The sequence below is a fragment of the Myotis myotis genome, unplaced genomic scaffold, assembly GCF_014108235.1.
Source record: "Myotis myotis isolate mMyoMyo1 unplaced genomic scaffold, mMyoMyo1.p scaffold_m19_p_8, whole genome shotgun sequence".
In the NCBI taxonomy this organism is placed as follows: domain Eukaryota; kingdom Metazoa; phylum Chordata; class Mammalia; order Chiroptera; family Vespertilionidae; genus Myotis; species Myotis myotis.
The window spans coordinates 44,889,020-44,904,109 of record NW_023416390.1 but is presented as its reverse complement, the minus strand read 5'-3'; positions in this window follow the sequence as shown (position 1 = coordinate 44,904,109).

The window sequence follows — 15,090 nt, the reverse complement described above, 5'->3', positions numbered from 1 at the left end:
ATATGGGGTGTGTTGAGATTCTGGGCAGAAAGAATGGTATGATTTTAGGTGTGGAGGCAGGATGTTTGGGGACTACAAAATTAGTGAATTTGAGCTAGAAACCTGGGTTATGACTATTATGTTGGGTAGTTGAATTTTTAAAAAATTGAGATTTAATTCTCATGTCATAAAATCTATCCTTTTAAAGCATGCAATTCAATGGTTTTTAGTCTATTCAAGGAGTGTGCAATCATCAACATTATCTAATTTCAGAACATTTTCAGCAGCCCAACAAGAAACCCCATACCTATTAGCAGCCACTCCCCATTCTCTCCTCCACCATCCCCAGGCAACTACTAATCTACTTTCTGTCTGTGTGAATTGGGCAGATGAATTTGCACATAATTAAGTAGGGAACTACTAATTATTTTAATTGAGGTAAAATTTGCATCTAGTGAAATGTAAAGATCTTAAACGTACAATTCAATGAGTTTTGACAAATGCATACACATACCTTACTAATTCCCCCAAATACAGAACATTGTCATCATCCTAGAAAGTTCTTTTGTGGCCCCTTCTAGCCAACCCCTGCCCCACAAGCAGCCCCTGTACAGATTTCTGTCACCATAAATTAGTTTTGCTTTTCTTAAATTTAATGTAAATGAAAGTACACAGTATACACTCCTTTGTGTCTGGCTACTTTTGCTCAGAATAATATTTTGAAATTCATTTCTTTTTCGTTTTTAAAATCTTTATTGTTGAAAGTATTACATCTGTCCCCCTTTCCCCCATTGACCCCTTCTACTTATTTATTTTTTGGTACCACCTTTTGTTTATTCATGCTTCTGTCAATAGGCACTTAAGTTGTTTCTGTTTTTTGTTTTTGTTTTTAACAACTATGAACAAAGCAGCTATAAACTCCTTCTTTTGGGGATATATGCTTTCATTTGGGGGGCGGGGCGGGATTGGAGGAAGGTAAGTACCAAAAAGTGGGATTGTTGCTCAGGGACCTACTGATCTTTTAGAGTAAGAATGTGTACCCACCAGGACTGAACTTGAAAATGAATGCAACAGCTGTATGCGGGGAGAATCAGAAATAAAAGTTAGGAAAATCTGAAGAGATGGCGCTCTTTGTGGTTGGGAGTCAGAATACATAGAATTTGGAAAATGAGTGGATGTGGTGGACAGTTGAAACAGAAATTTTAACAATTTATTGGTATTTACCTTCTAAGGTATTCTAAGGTTCCAGGCAGTCTGACTAGCAGAATAACTCATTCTTTTTTTTTTTTTTTTAAATTCAATTTACTGGGGTGACATTGGTTATAAAACCATACAGGTTTCAAGTGTACAATTAATGGAACAACATCTGCACACTGCATTGTGCACCCATTGTCCCAGTAAAGTCTCTTTTGGCCCCCGTTTTCCCCTCTTTGCCCATCTTTACCTGTCCCCCACCCCCCTTTTGCTCTGGCTATCACCACACTGTTGTCTGTGTCTATATGATATATATGTATATATTTGCTTAATCCCTTCATCTTCTTTTATCCAGCCCGCAAGCTCCCCCATCCCTCTGATGGCTGTCGGCCTGTTCCATGCCTGTTTCTATTTTGTTTGTCAGTTTATTTTGTTCATTAGATTCCACATATAAGTGAAATCATATGGTATTTGGATTGACTCACTCTTGTTTGTGGGAAATATTAAGGTTTTGGTTTCAGACAAGATGGACCTCTGTTCCCAAAAGGCTATTTTCCAGCACCTTCCAGAGCACCTGGCCCGGAATGTCTGTTGAATGAATGAACTGCTAACAATCATTTGATACTTGGGAAGAACGAAAGGACATCGGGGAGAGTGGGTGGGCTGAGGCAGAAGCTCACACACCAGAAATTAGCCCACTTGCTGGACTGGTTGATTAGATTAGTTGCTTGTGTAATGAGGTGGAGAATTTTATTCATCAGAAATTCTCCTCCAGAATTGCTCCCAAGAAAATCAGCCAGAGCATGCCCTGTAAATCTCCCTCCCTGCCCCCACTCCCTAGGGAATCTCATGGAGCTCCCAGACATGTTTATTCAAAGAGCATATTTATGGGCCTTGAGAGCACAAGAAGGTAGTTGTATTAGAATTTAGGAAGTGTGGGGTGGGTTTTTCTTCAGTTACTATGCTGACTGTGAACAACTTTAATCAACTATTTCTTAGTTTCCTTACCTGTGAAATGGGAATAATAACATGTTTCATTCCTCCTATAAATAAGTCCATTATAAAAACCAAAAGAAATCACAAACACCAAAATACTTTGAAAAAGGTAGGCTCTCAAATGCCTACCAAGTAATGAAACAATCTATAAAGTTCGCAACCTGTCTTTCAAGGTTTCCTATGCCCCCAGTGATCCCAACTGCCTTCTAGCTTACTCTCCCAATACTCTCTCCACAGACAACCCACTGAACACCAGCTGCAGGCAGCACATGTCCTGCCTGCGCCCACAGCCATGCTCAGCCTTTGCCTCTGTCTGGGTTGTCCTCTTTCCTTCCCTGGTCCCATGAAACCCCTCCCAAGGTCAGTCACTCACACGAACTCCTTCATATAGTCACTCCTTATGATAATCACCTCTGCTGCCCAGATTATAGCAGAAGTAACATGGCCTTGTGATGGCAATAAAATTGACTCAAGCTAATGCTGTGGGAAGTAGTCCTCCCTCCATCTACAAATTCCTGGGAAATTACAAACTCATGAGCACTTCTGACTCCATGTGAATTATTAAACTCTCTGTGCTTCATCTTCTGTGATCCTTTCTTCTCTCAGCAGATGTGGGACTCATTCCACCCTCGTTTTTATAACTTCCACTACACAAACGACTCAGAGGAGGAGGTATTTGTGTGTCAAGTTTACTAGGGAGTTGAGGCAATGGAGGGAGGTTCATATTTCTGCAACATATATGCCATAATATTTAATCTCATATAGCCGTACTCTTAAAAGTTCCGGGGTCACCCTGCTATAAGAATAGCTCATGGGCTAACTTGCTCCATAGACAAAGCCTCTGCCATTTGGCCTACTCATTCTTCTGTTTTCCTTCCCCCTCTCTCCTCTTTCTTCTCTTTTTTTTCACCCCCAAATTCCTTTAGCCCATTCTTTGACTCCTTCAAAACTTCAGCTGTAGGGCCTCACCTTCATTCTGGAATAGTTTATCATGTGGCCACACCTGAACAGGGAGGAGGGGTAGGAAATCCTGATTGACAGTCTCACCAGAACCCACATGGAATGGGAAAGGGTAGTTACTAAAAAGAAAACACAAACTTTAGTTCTCCCATTCACTGGGTTCTCTTGTTGTTTTGTTGATGGTTTCTTTTGCTGTGCAGAAGCTTTTTTTTTTTTTTTGATGTAGTCCCATTTGTTTATTTTCTCCTTAGTTTCCATGGTTCTAGGAGATGTATCGGTAAAAATATTGCTACAACATATGTCTGATATTTTGCTGCCTATGGATTTTTCTAAGATTTTTATGGTTTCCCATCTTTCGTTTAAGTCTTTTATCAATTTTTTGTTTATTTTTGTGTATGGTGTAAGTTGGTGATCTAGTTTCATTTTTTGCATGTATCTGTCCAATTTTCCCAATACCATTTATAGAAGAGACTGTCTTGACTCCATTGTATGCTCTTGCCTCCTTTGTCAAATATTAATTGAGCATGTTTTGGGTCAATTTCTGGGTTCTCTGTTCTGTTCCATTGGTCTATATGTCTGTTCTTGTGCTAGTACCAGACAGTTTTGAGAACAGTAGCTTTGTAATATAGCTAGATATCTGGTATTGTAATCCTTCCAACTTTGTTCTTTCTCAGGATTGCTGTGGTTATTTGGGGCCTTTTTTTTTAATTCCATATAAAATTTTGGAGAGTTTATTCTAGGTCTGCGAAACATGCTGTTGGTATTTTAATGGGGATTGCACTGAATTTATAGATTACTTTGGGTAGTATGGACATTTAAATGATGTTGATTCTACCAATCTATAAACACATATATTTTTCAACTTGTTTATATCTTCCTTTATCTCTTTTTTCAGCATCCTGCCAATGTTACATCTGATAAGAGTTTAATCTCCATAATTTATAGGGAATTCATACAACTTAACAAAAGGAAGATAAACAATCCAATAAAAAAATAGACAAAGGACCTAAATAGACACTTTCCAAAAGTGGACATACAGAAGGCCAAGAGACATATGAAAACATGCTCAAAGTCATACTCATCTGAGAGATGCAAATCAAAACGACAATGAGGTACAATCTCACACCTGTCAGAATGGCTATCATCAACAAATCAACCAAGAACAAGTGCTGGTGAGGATGTGGAGAAAAAGGAACCCTCGTACACTGTTAGTGGGAATGCAGACTGGTGCAGCCACTGTGGAAAACAGTATGGAGTTTCCTCAAAAAAATTAAAAATGGAGCTCCCATTTGACCCAAAGATCCCACTTCTAGGAATATATCCCAAGAAATCAGAAACACCAATCAGAAAGAATATATGCACCCCTATGTTCACAGCAGCACAATTTACAATAGCTAAGATTTGGAAACAGCCTAAGTGCCCATCAGCAGATGAATGGATTAGAAAACTGTGGTACATCTACACAATGGAATACTATTCAGCTGTACAAAAAGAAGGAACTCTTACCATTTGCAATAGCATGGATGGACCTGGAGAGCATTATGCTAAGCTAAATAAGCCAGTCTGAGAAAGATAAATATCACATGATCTCACTCATTTGTGGAATATAATGAACAACATAAAATAATTAACAAAAATAGATCCAGAGACATAGAAGCATGGAACAGACTGTCAAACCTCAGAGGGAAGGCAGGGGAGGGTAGAAGGGGTAAGAGATCAACCAAAGGACTTGTATCCATGATATGAGCATGACCGATGGACACAGACAATAGGGGGCGGGGGCATGTGCTGGGGGGTGGGAGTGGCTGAGGAGATGTCAATGGGGGAAAAAAGACATATGTAAAACTTTCAACAATAAAAAATAAAAAATCAAAACCCTGTAGGTCTGTTTTGAAAAAAAAAGAAAAGAAAAGAAATAAAGAAGAAAAAAACAGAGATAACAGAGATTTACTACAGGAAAATAATAGTATTTCATTGGGTTGTTTTTATGATTAAAACATGTAATAAATTTAAAGTGATGTCTGACATGCAGTAAGTGCTTGGTAAATATTTGTTGTTACACTGGAACAGAAGTGACTTGAGAAGGAATATGAATAACCACAGAGGAAAAGAAATCAAAAGAGAAAGGATTTAACAGGTGGCTTGACAAGGGGAAGTAGGGACTGCCTTCCCCTGCCTCCAATACCATGACCACTCCTCAAATACCATGAAATCTGTAATGAATGCCTTTAATTATTTGACCATTCTATTTGGTATAAAGAATGCTAAGTGCAGAGGCACACAATCAGATACTATTTCACTGACTAAACTGAATAACGGGTACATAGACAAATCTACATAGAAAGCAAACGGCAAAAAGGTGAAGTATAAATGATTCATTTTCAGAAAATACAGTTTTAACAATCTAAGAAATGTAATGAATATTTTATAATTATTATGATAGAATCATTGTAAAATTATAGTAAAATGGTTTTCTGTAACATGAATGAATTGTATTGGCAATTAACAATTACCACACTAACAGCAATGAACATTAATATTTATGTGTTACCTACACTGTTACTGACTGGGCCAGATTCAGTCCCTAGATCCTCATTCCTCTATTCTTAGAGACATAAATGGGAGTTGCAAGTGAGTATCTGAAGGCACATTTTCAACTGCTGTAGTTTATCATTCTTATAGTTTATATCCTGAAAGCTTCATAACCGTGGCAAATCAGCCCTCACTCTGGGAATGGTCTTAAACAAGTTGGAAGCCATAAACCTATAGACAGTGCCCAATTACTCATCTTAATGATGAAAACCTGGCTTTCTTATTTCTAAAATCACAAAGTATTTAACTTATAATTTTGAACAAAACAATGATTATCTATCATTTATCTACCTACCTACCTACCTATCAAATGGATACAACTTCAGAAATTTATACTGGAAAGTCTTTATGTGATACTGGCATTTCTTCATCTAAACCTGGCATTTCTCTAGAATCTTTGTACAAAAGAGACAATGCATCCATATGTCGACCTTCTCCCTCCATGTTCTCTGTCCTGCTATCAGAGTTTGCCTTTAGGGGCTTAGGCAATGCCTACAACATTACAACAATTCTAGACTTCAGAAGCGCCATTTTGCATCTTTCCCCCCTCGTTTTTAAGGAAAACGAAGTGGAAAAATTTTCAAATCTCTAGGTTTGTTTTTTTAAACCCTCAATTCCTGATGCTCACAATGAATGAATTTCATTTTGTTCTAAGATAAGTATTATTTTGAAGTGCTGTTCATAAGCAATATTATGTGAAATCCCTCTAAATTAATAAATTGTGTCATTATATTTGGGGCGGGATGTAGGACCCAAATATGTTGTTTAAGATAGCCAAAAACAAAAGAAAAATATGTTTATTTGTGATTTAAGTTGAAATGTGTATACTTGGCACTTATATTTCTAAAGTGGTGAGGATTTTTAAAAGCTCGTTTCTGTTACTTGCTTTTTAATGAATTTGCACTTGAATGCTTATCTGTGTTGGGGTCCACAACACACTTGCTGTACAGGACACTTACATGTGCATAGCTTCCTTAGAGAGAATAAGATTCCCACAGCATCAAGCCCACTTCTCTGCTCCAATGCACCTCTTAAAAATTCTGGTCAGCCTCCCCCAATCAGATACAGAAAAGTAATGAGGCATCGTGGGCAAAGTGGTAGCAAATTAGTGGTTTATAGATAAATGCATGCTCATCATTACCCAAAGGTAGAAATAATGGGGTAAACAAACAGTAAATCAAACACTTTAACCCTTTAACTACTTAAGATTTTGCATGTATAGTTAATCTTTTCTTTTGAACCAATTTTCCCTCTTATCTATGGGGAATAAATATATTTAAAAAAACCTTAAAATAAATAAACATATAAAATTTTCTCTTATTTTTTAAACAAAGTATCTAAGGGGCTAAATATTCCCTCTGAATACTCCTTGTTTTTTGTGTGTTTTTTTTTCTTTAATGGAGTCTGCCTCCCAACATTTTCAATGACAAAGCTACAGCATCATGTGGCCAATTATGTGGCCAGTTCATAGGAAGTAAATATATTCCCTTTTATTCCTGCAAGTTTTACATTTGACTACATCTTTAGCAAGAGGTAGCTCTGAGCATATGATCTATTTTACTATTATGTGGTGATTGGTTATTCTAAGAAAAGTATATACTAGAACAATATAAAATAGAAGCAGGGAGGGAGAGGAGATTTTAGGAACCCTAACCATTGTTTCCTGAACTTGAATCATGGTCAGACTGGACCAAAATAATTTTTAGATGATCATCAAAAGGAAAACAAAATTTTAAAATTCTTCTAAAATATCTAGACCAGGGGTGGGCAAACTTTTTGACTCGAGGGCCACAATGGGTTCTTAAACTGGACCGGAGGGCCGGAACAAAAGCATGGATGGAGTGTTTGTGTGAACTAATATAAATTCAAAGTAAACATAATTACATAAAAGGGTATGGTCTTTTTTTTTTTTTTTTTTTTTTTAGTTTTATTCAATTCAAACGGGCCGGATCCGGCCCGTGGGCCGTAGTTTGCCCACGGCTGGCTAGACCCTATAGACTTCAGTTTGGTCAAAAATGATTTAAACTATTCCAAGAGGACAGACTGATTCCTATCATTACCCTTATTTCTCCCCCTTAGAAGTGTCACAAGATCACTTAGGTAACCGATTCCAAGTTAAAGTATTCTTATTGTCTGGAAATTGGTTCTGAATTCCCACATTGCAAGTTCTCTCCTTTTCATATGTATAGTTTTCACCTTTAGTTAATAAACTATTTATATATTCTAAGATATAATCAGGTTTCCTCAGGCTTGCCTAGTAATATAGTTCATATCCTATAATCTTATTTAGGGTTCTATTCTTTTTTTTTAAATACCATCTCTACCTGTTTTATTGGAACTCTCTCCCTAGTTTCCACATCCCACCTCCAGGTTAATGAGCCCAGGATCAAGTCTGACCTGAACAAGCAATGGTCCAGGCTGTTGTATGTGTGCTGCCTCTGACAGTCTTACAATGTTTGTTATTGCTATTCTTTTTTTAAATATATTTTTTATTGATTTCAGAGAAGAAGGGAGAGGAAGAGAGAGGTAGAAACATCAATGATGAGAAAGAATCATCAATCGGCTGCCTCCTGCACGCTCCACACTGGGGATCAAGCCTGCAACCCGGGCATGTTTTCTGACCAGGAATCAAACCGTGACCTCCAGGTTCAGAGGTCCATGCTCAACCACTGAGCCATGCCAGCCAGGCTTTATTGCTAGTCTTTAATGAGAGAAAAGTGATTCCACAAAATATTTTTGTGAAGAATCAATAAATGCTACACCCAGGTAACCACATTGCTCTTTGCTGTGAGATTGCCTCATAGCTGTAGGCTGGTTGGTGGAGCAATGGATAAGCTGAGTTAGTAGGGTGCCATGGGGCCGAGTACGCCAGTGCTCTGCTGCCTGCATTCTCCATGATCCCATTTCCATTCTTCATTTATGTTTTCTCACATAGTCTGGCTATGAAAAGATTCCTCATAAAAGTTAACGATTACTTGATTCATAAAAATGTGCATGTTTTGCCTTCTTCACTTGTATATTTCATGACCAAAGGAGCAGGAAACTATGTAACGGAGGCAGGGCCTCAGAAACACTGATCGCTGTCTGCCCTGCCTCGTGTGTAACTCTTTCACGATGGTTGAAAATGTCATTTCATTTTTCTTATCTGATCTGCTCCCCTCTCCTCTTCAGCTGGGCACCAGTCACCCTGCCGCCCTCACTGTACCAGCTAATGGGCCCACGCTCCTTCCTCCACAAGCCGCGTTGGCCCATGTTCAGCCTGCATTCCTCAGTGCAGTGAGGCCCTTCCGTGACGCTTCCTACCTGTGAGGTTGGCCTCTGCGCAGTCCCTCCATAGCCCGGGGGGCGGCCACTGGCTCTCGCGCTCCTGGTCAGTGAGCAGCATTTGAGATGAGCAGCTCAGACAGAGGACGTGTTCCCAGCTGAGCTTCCTAGGACACTAGCTAAGCCTTCCAACCAGCATGACTTCAATGCCAGCACATTCTACACACATTTAACCCTCGTTTCAGATCCCTGCCAGTGTCCCTAACAGCCAAAGTAAGTGTTTCTGATGTTCTTGCATTTTTCTCCTACTGCGTATAATCATCCACACACCGAATGTGATTAAAACAAGTCTCAATGCACATAGTCTCATCTCTGTATTTAAGGGCTAACACCCCACTGGAAACATACCCCACTTGAAAAGATCGGATTTAAGTAGCTGAGTCTGTAGCCAGTGTCTGGGTTTGGAGTGTGGCCCCACCACTTGCTGGCTCTGTGGCCTTGGTCCGCATCTCAGGGGCCTTGTGTTAGGTGGGGGGATGATACCTACCCACAGGGCCCTGGGAGGGTTGCGTGAAGCTCTGAGACTAATGTTTGTCAGGGAGTAAACACTCAGTGAGGTGTGTTATGACCAGCTACGATTTTGTCTTCGGAGGAAATGTTGAGTTCTGTACCGGATGAGTGGCCTATACAGGCTGACACAGAAAAATATTTTTTCATCAGGGGAAAAAGACTTGGAAAATGCTCATCACTTGGAGGCTTCCTTGTGGCGATCCTGATGCATGCTGGGAGCCGCTCTGTGTTCCCAGCCCTGAGGACTGCCTTCCAGCTGCCCCTGCATCTAATCAGGGCTGAGTGAACAGGACAGCTGTCCAGAGGTGACATCTATGTCAGATTCCTTTGCAAATATAGTTGTTGTTGTTGTTTTTTTAAAAAATACATCAGTCATTTTTGAAATACGTGGCAAGTCTTGCTTCTCACGCTGGGCAGGGTTTCCACTTAACTTGAAACTGAAATTTTCTCAATCAATAGCACGCTTTGCAGCTGCCATTTTCTGGCTCCCTGTGGGCCCACATCCCATCCAGTAAAACCACTGGGCCAATTTCTGGCCTGGGAGGGCTGTTCCAGTGCGAGAGGGTATGGTTCTTTCAAGGGCGGCTGCCACTTGAGTGCAAGTTCATTGTTCAAAACCGCAGCTGCACTTCATTAGGGTAATGACTGCAGACCCAGAGGAAGGCTGCCTGCCAAAGGTGACTCAGTGGAGAGGGAGACGCCGTTCCAAGAGAATGCAGCTTCGCAGAGGGCTGCTTAACCTGGACCCTGGCTTTCAGAGGCCCCGGAGGGGATCTTAGTTTCAAGTACTGTGGTTGTTTTCACAGGCCCATAAAGAGGATCTTTGTCAGAATCTAATCATTATCATAACATGTGAGTGGCCACATAATTCCATTCAGTTCTACAGATAACCAATGGTGTCAGTTATGCACAAGACACAGAGCTGGGTCTTGAGGAAATTCAGAAACACAAGACATGGTTCAAGCCCTCTAGTAGCTTACAATTTAGTAAGAAGGTAAGACAAGTTAAATCGCTAATTATTCAAACAAATATTCATTGGTTTTCTCTTATGTGCCCGGAAACGGGTCCAACTAGCGAAAGCAGGTGCATACAGTCTCTGGCCTCGAAAAATGAAAGTAAAACATAAGATGCCATGGTTTCACCGAAGCCGGTTTGGCTCAGTGAATAGAGCATCTGCTTGCGGACTGAAAGGTCCCGGGTTCAATTCCAGTCAAGGGCATGTACCTAGGTTGCGGGCACAACCCCAGTAGGAGATGTACAGGAGGCAGCTGATCGATGTTTCTCTCTCATTGATGTTTCTGACTCTCTATCTCTCTCCTTTCCTCTCTGTAAAAAAAAAAAATCAATAAAAAAATATATAAAAAATAGAAAAAAAGTTTTTTTTAAGAGAAAGATGCCATGGTTTCTTTTGTCATTTTAAACCTTTTAATTTGAAATAACTTAAAACTCCTCCTCTTCTTCCTCTTTCCCAGTGAATCAATTGAGAGTAAATTGAAAACTCCTAAATATTTCCTAATTTTTCCCATTTTTGTAATTCCTAAAAGACAAAAACACTCTTACCTAATCACAGACCAACCATCAAGTCAGGAAATTTATATTGATATAGTATTACTAGCTTATCCTAGAACCTCATTTAAGTTTCACCAATTTGTCCCAATAATGCTCTTTATAGCAGAAAAAAAAGTTCCTTTGCCACTAGTCCAATCCAGGATAGCAGTTTGCATTTAGTTGTCACAGCTTTATATATACATCTTTAGTCTTATAATTCTGGAACATTTCCTCAGTTTTTTCTTGTCTTTTGTGACCTTGACATTTCTGACGTGTACTGGATGGTTATTTTGTACAATGTCCCTTAATCTGAGTTTGTCTGATGCTTCTTCATGATTAGATTCATGTTATGCATTTTTGGCAGAAATATCACCAAGGTGACATTGCATTCTTCTCAGTATAAGTGACATTGCAAGTCCCTCAATAAGAGGGACATGATAATAGTATGTCCCATCACTGGTCATGCTAATGCTGATCATTTGGTAAACGTGGTATTTACTGGATTTCACCACTGTAAAGTTATTTTCCTTTGTGATTAATAAGTATCTTTTTGGGTGCTACCTTGAAATCATGTTAATATATTTTTTAAAAATACATTTTTATTTATTTCAGAGAGGAAGAAAGTGGGAGAGAGAGATAGAAACATCAATGAGAGAGAATCATTGATTCGCTGCCTCCTGCACACCCCACACTGAGGATCAAGCCCACGCAACCCAGACATGTGCCCTGACTGGGAATGGAACCACAACCTCCTAGTTCATAGGTCGATGCTCAACCACTGAGCCACACTGGCCGAGCTCATGTTAATATCGTATTCCTCAACAACTCTCAGCTTATCATCCTTGGATGATTCTTGTCTGAATAAAACATTGCTACAATAGCTGCCAAATTTTGATTTTTCTAATTTCATTGTGGCTTCTACATTTATTAGTTGGCTTTCTACTGAAAGGAATTGCTTTCCCTCTTCTCTTATTTATTTACTAGAGGCCTGGTGCATGAAATTTGTGCATGGTGTGTGTGTGTGTGTGTGTGTGTGTGTGTGTGTGTGTGTGTCCCTCAGCCCAGCCTGCACCCTCTCCAATCTGGGACCCCTTGAGGGATGTCAGACATCCCTCTCACAACCAGGACTGCTGTCTCCCAACCACTCACCTGCCTGCCTGCCTGATTGCCCCTAACTGCTTCTGCCTTCCAGCCTGATCACTCTCTAACCACTCCCCTGACAGCCTAATTGCCTCTAACTGCCCTCCCTGCCGGCCTGGTCACCCCTAACTGTCCTCCCCTGCAGGCCTGGTCCATCCCAACTGCCCTCCCCTGCAGGCCATCTTGTGTCCACATGGGGGCGGCCATCTTGTGTGTTGGAGTGCTGGTCAATTTGCATATTACTCTTTTATTAGATAGGATTCCTATCAGCAAGATCCATGGATTTCCATTTCACTCAGTGGGTCGTAATCCATTACACTGATATTTATTTTGATGTTCATATTGTCTTGTATTTGGCTAGTGGGAGCACCTTCAAGCTGGTTCCTGTGTGATTTTTGATAGGTCCCTTAACTTTCTGAGACTTCCTTACTTTCTGGAACAAAACAATGCTCCAGTCTTATCTTGTACTTTGCCTGCCTCAGTCATTTCTCCAAAGAGCTCTGATTCCTGTGTGAGGAGAATGGGATTTAGAAACCAAGACCCAGCACCAGGCATGCTCATTGCACCTAGCCCTCCCAGTGGACAGAGCTAAGAAATGTATGGATGCTTATGTACGTGAATATACACATATCTGTATCTATTTCTATATCTATGTTAAAAGTCATGAGTTCATATCACTAATTTCTATTCCAATCAACCACTACAGGGTTCATTTTAGTCTTTACTCTTTCTATATTTCTAACCCCTTTCATCAGAAAAAGCCTATTCCTATTATCTGTGCATATACTAGTATCTGTCTGCTCATTTTCCTTGTATGACAGCAGTCTCCTGACCTCATCCCCTCAGTTCTGGCCCTACAGACCCCCAAACCCTCACCAACCCCTGACTGCTTCTTTGGCTCTAGCCCCACTGGTCCTGCCACCCCCAGTTAAGGGAAGAAAACAAATGAACATTTTTTATAAAGAAAAGAAAAAAAGGAAGAGGAAGAGGAACCAGAGTTGTGATGGTCTGAATACTTGTGCCCACACAAAATTCATATGTTGAAATCCTAATGCCCAATGTGGTATTAAGAGGTGGGGCCTTTGGGAGGTGAGTAAGTCATGAGGGATTAGTGTTCTTATAAAAGAAAACCTGGGCCTCTTCCTTCTTCCACTGTGTGAGGACACAGTGAGAAGATAATGTCAATGAACCAAGAAGTGAGCCTTTACCAGACACCAAACCTGCCGGCACCAGGATCTTGGACTTTCTGCCTCCAGAACTGTAATAAATAAATGTTTCTTGTTTATAGGCCACCCAGACAGTGGTATTTTTATTATAGCATCTGAACAGACTAAGATAATAGTCTTAAAAGAAAAATGATAAATTGTCCAAAATTTATTCCATACCCCAATTCCTCTTTATCAATAAATTCAATTATTAGATTTAACTGTTTGGAGATTTAATGTTTAAAATTCTAAAAAACCCAATGAATTCTATTATATGTAATAGTATTATATAACATTTTAAAATTTAGAATTAAAACAAATAATGGATATAACATTTTTAAGTAACATATAATATTTTTAAGTAATGTATAATACATTATTTAAAAATGTATATAACATTTACAAATATTTTTAAGTAATATTTTTAAGTAATGTATAATTTGTTATTAAAAATGCATATAAAATTATTTAAAAATGTATAAAAATGTTATATACATTTTAAAATAACATATAAGTAACAAATAATGTATATAACATTTTTATTCTCATAAACAGAATGAGAAAGAAACAGAAACAGAAAAATTTTGCCTGTAACAAATTCCACATCTTTTCTTATTTCTCTTTCAGATTTGTTTCCCTGGCTCTCCCTTGATTATTGGTGTGAGGATTCATGTCTCATGTGTTTTTGTAGAGAATAAATTGACAAGAAATGTTGCAGGAGAAACAGCTTCCCCCTTTCCTGAGTTAGGAGGTAGGGGACTGTATGTGTGTGTGTGTGTGTGTGTGTCTGTGCGCACATGTGCACGCACATGCCTGCTAGTGTTAGTCAAGGGATAACATGGCAGAATGATCATTTACCTACTTATCTTCATCAAATAATAGATAATTAATTTACTGCTCCCCCTCTCCTTTTCCTTTCCAGTAATACCTCCAGTAGGCCGGCCTTAACTAGAGAAATTATAGATAACTAGAGGCCTGGTGCACAAAAATTTGTGCATTCGGGGGGGTCCCTCAGCCCAGCCTGTGCCCTCTTGCAATCTGGGATCCCTCGGAGGATCTGGCAGTCAGACATCCCTCTGGCAGCCTGGGAGCCCTCGGGGGATGTCCACTTGCCAGCAGGGAGCAGGCCTAAGCTGTAGTCGGACATCCTTAGCGCTGCTGAGGAGGCGGGATAGGCTCCCACCACCACCACTGTGCTGGCAGCCATCAGCCTGGCTTGTGGCTGAGCAGAGCTACCCCTGTGGGAGCACACTGACCACCAGAGGGCAGCTCCTGCATTGCGCATCTGCCTCCTGGTAGTCAGTGTGTGTTGTAGTGACCAGTCATTACCCAGTCATTCTGCTGTTAGGGTCAATTTGCATATTATCCTTTTATTATATAGGATAGAGGCCTGGTAGGGGCTGGCTGGTTTGCCATGAAGGGTGTCCTGGGTTGGGGTGGGGGTCCCGCTGGGGTGCCTGTCCAGCCTGGGTGAGGGGCTGATGGCTGTTTGCAGGCTGGCCAAGCCCCCCAGCGGGGACCCTCACCCCATGGGGGTGTGGCCAGCCTGGATGAGGGGCTGAGGGCTGTTTTCAGGCTTGCCACACCCCCTTCAGGGTGGGGGGTCCTGCTGGGGTGCCTGGCCAGCCTGGGTGAGGGGCTG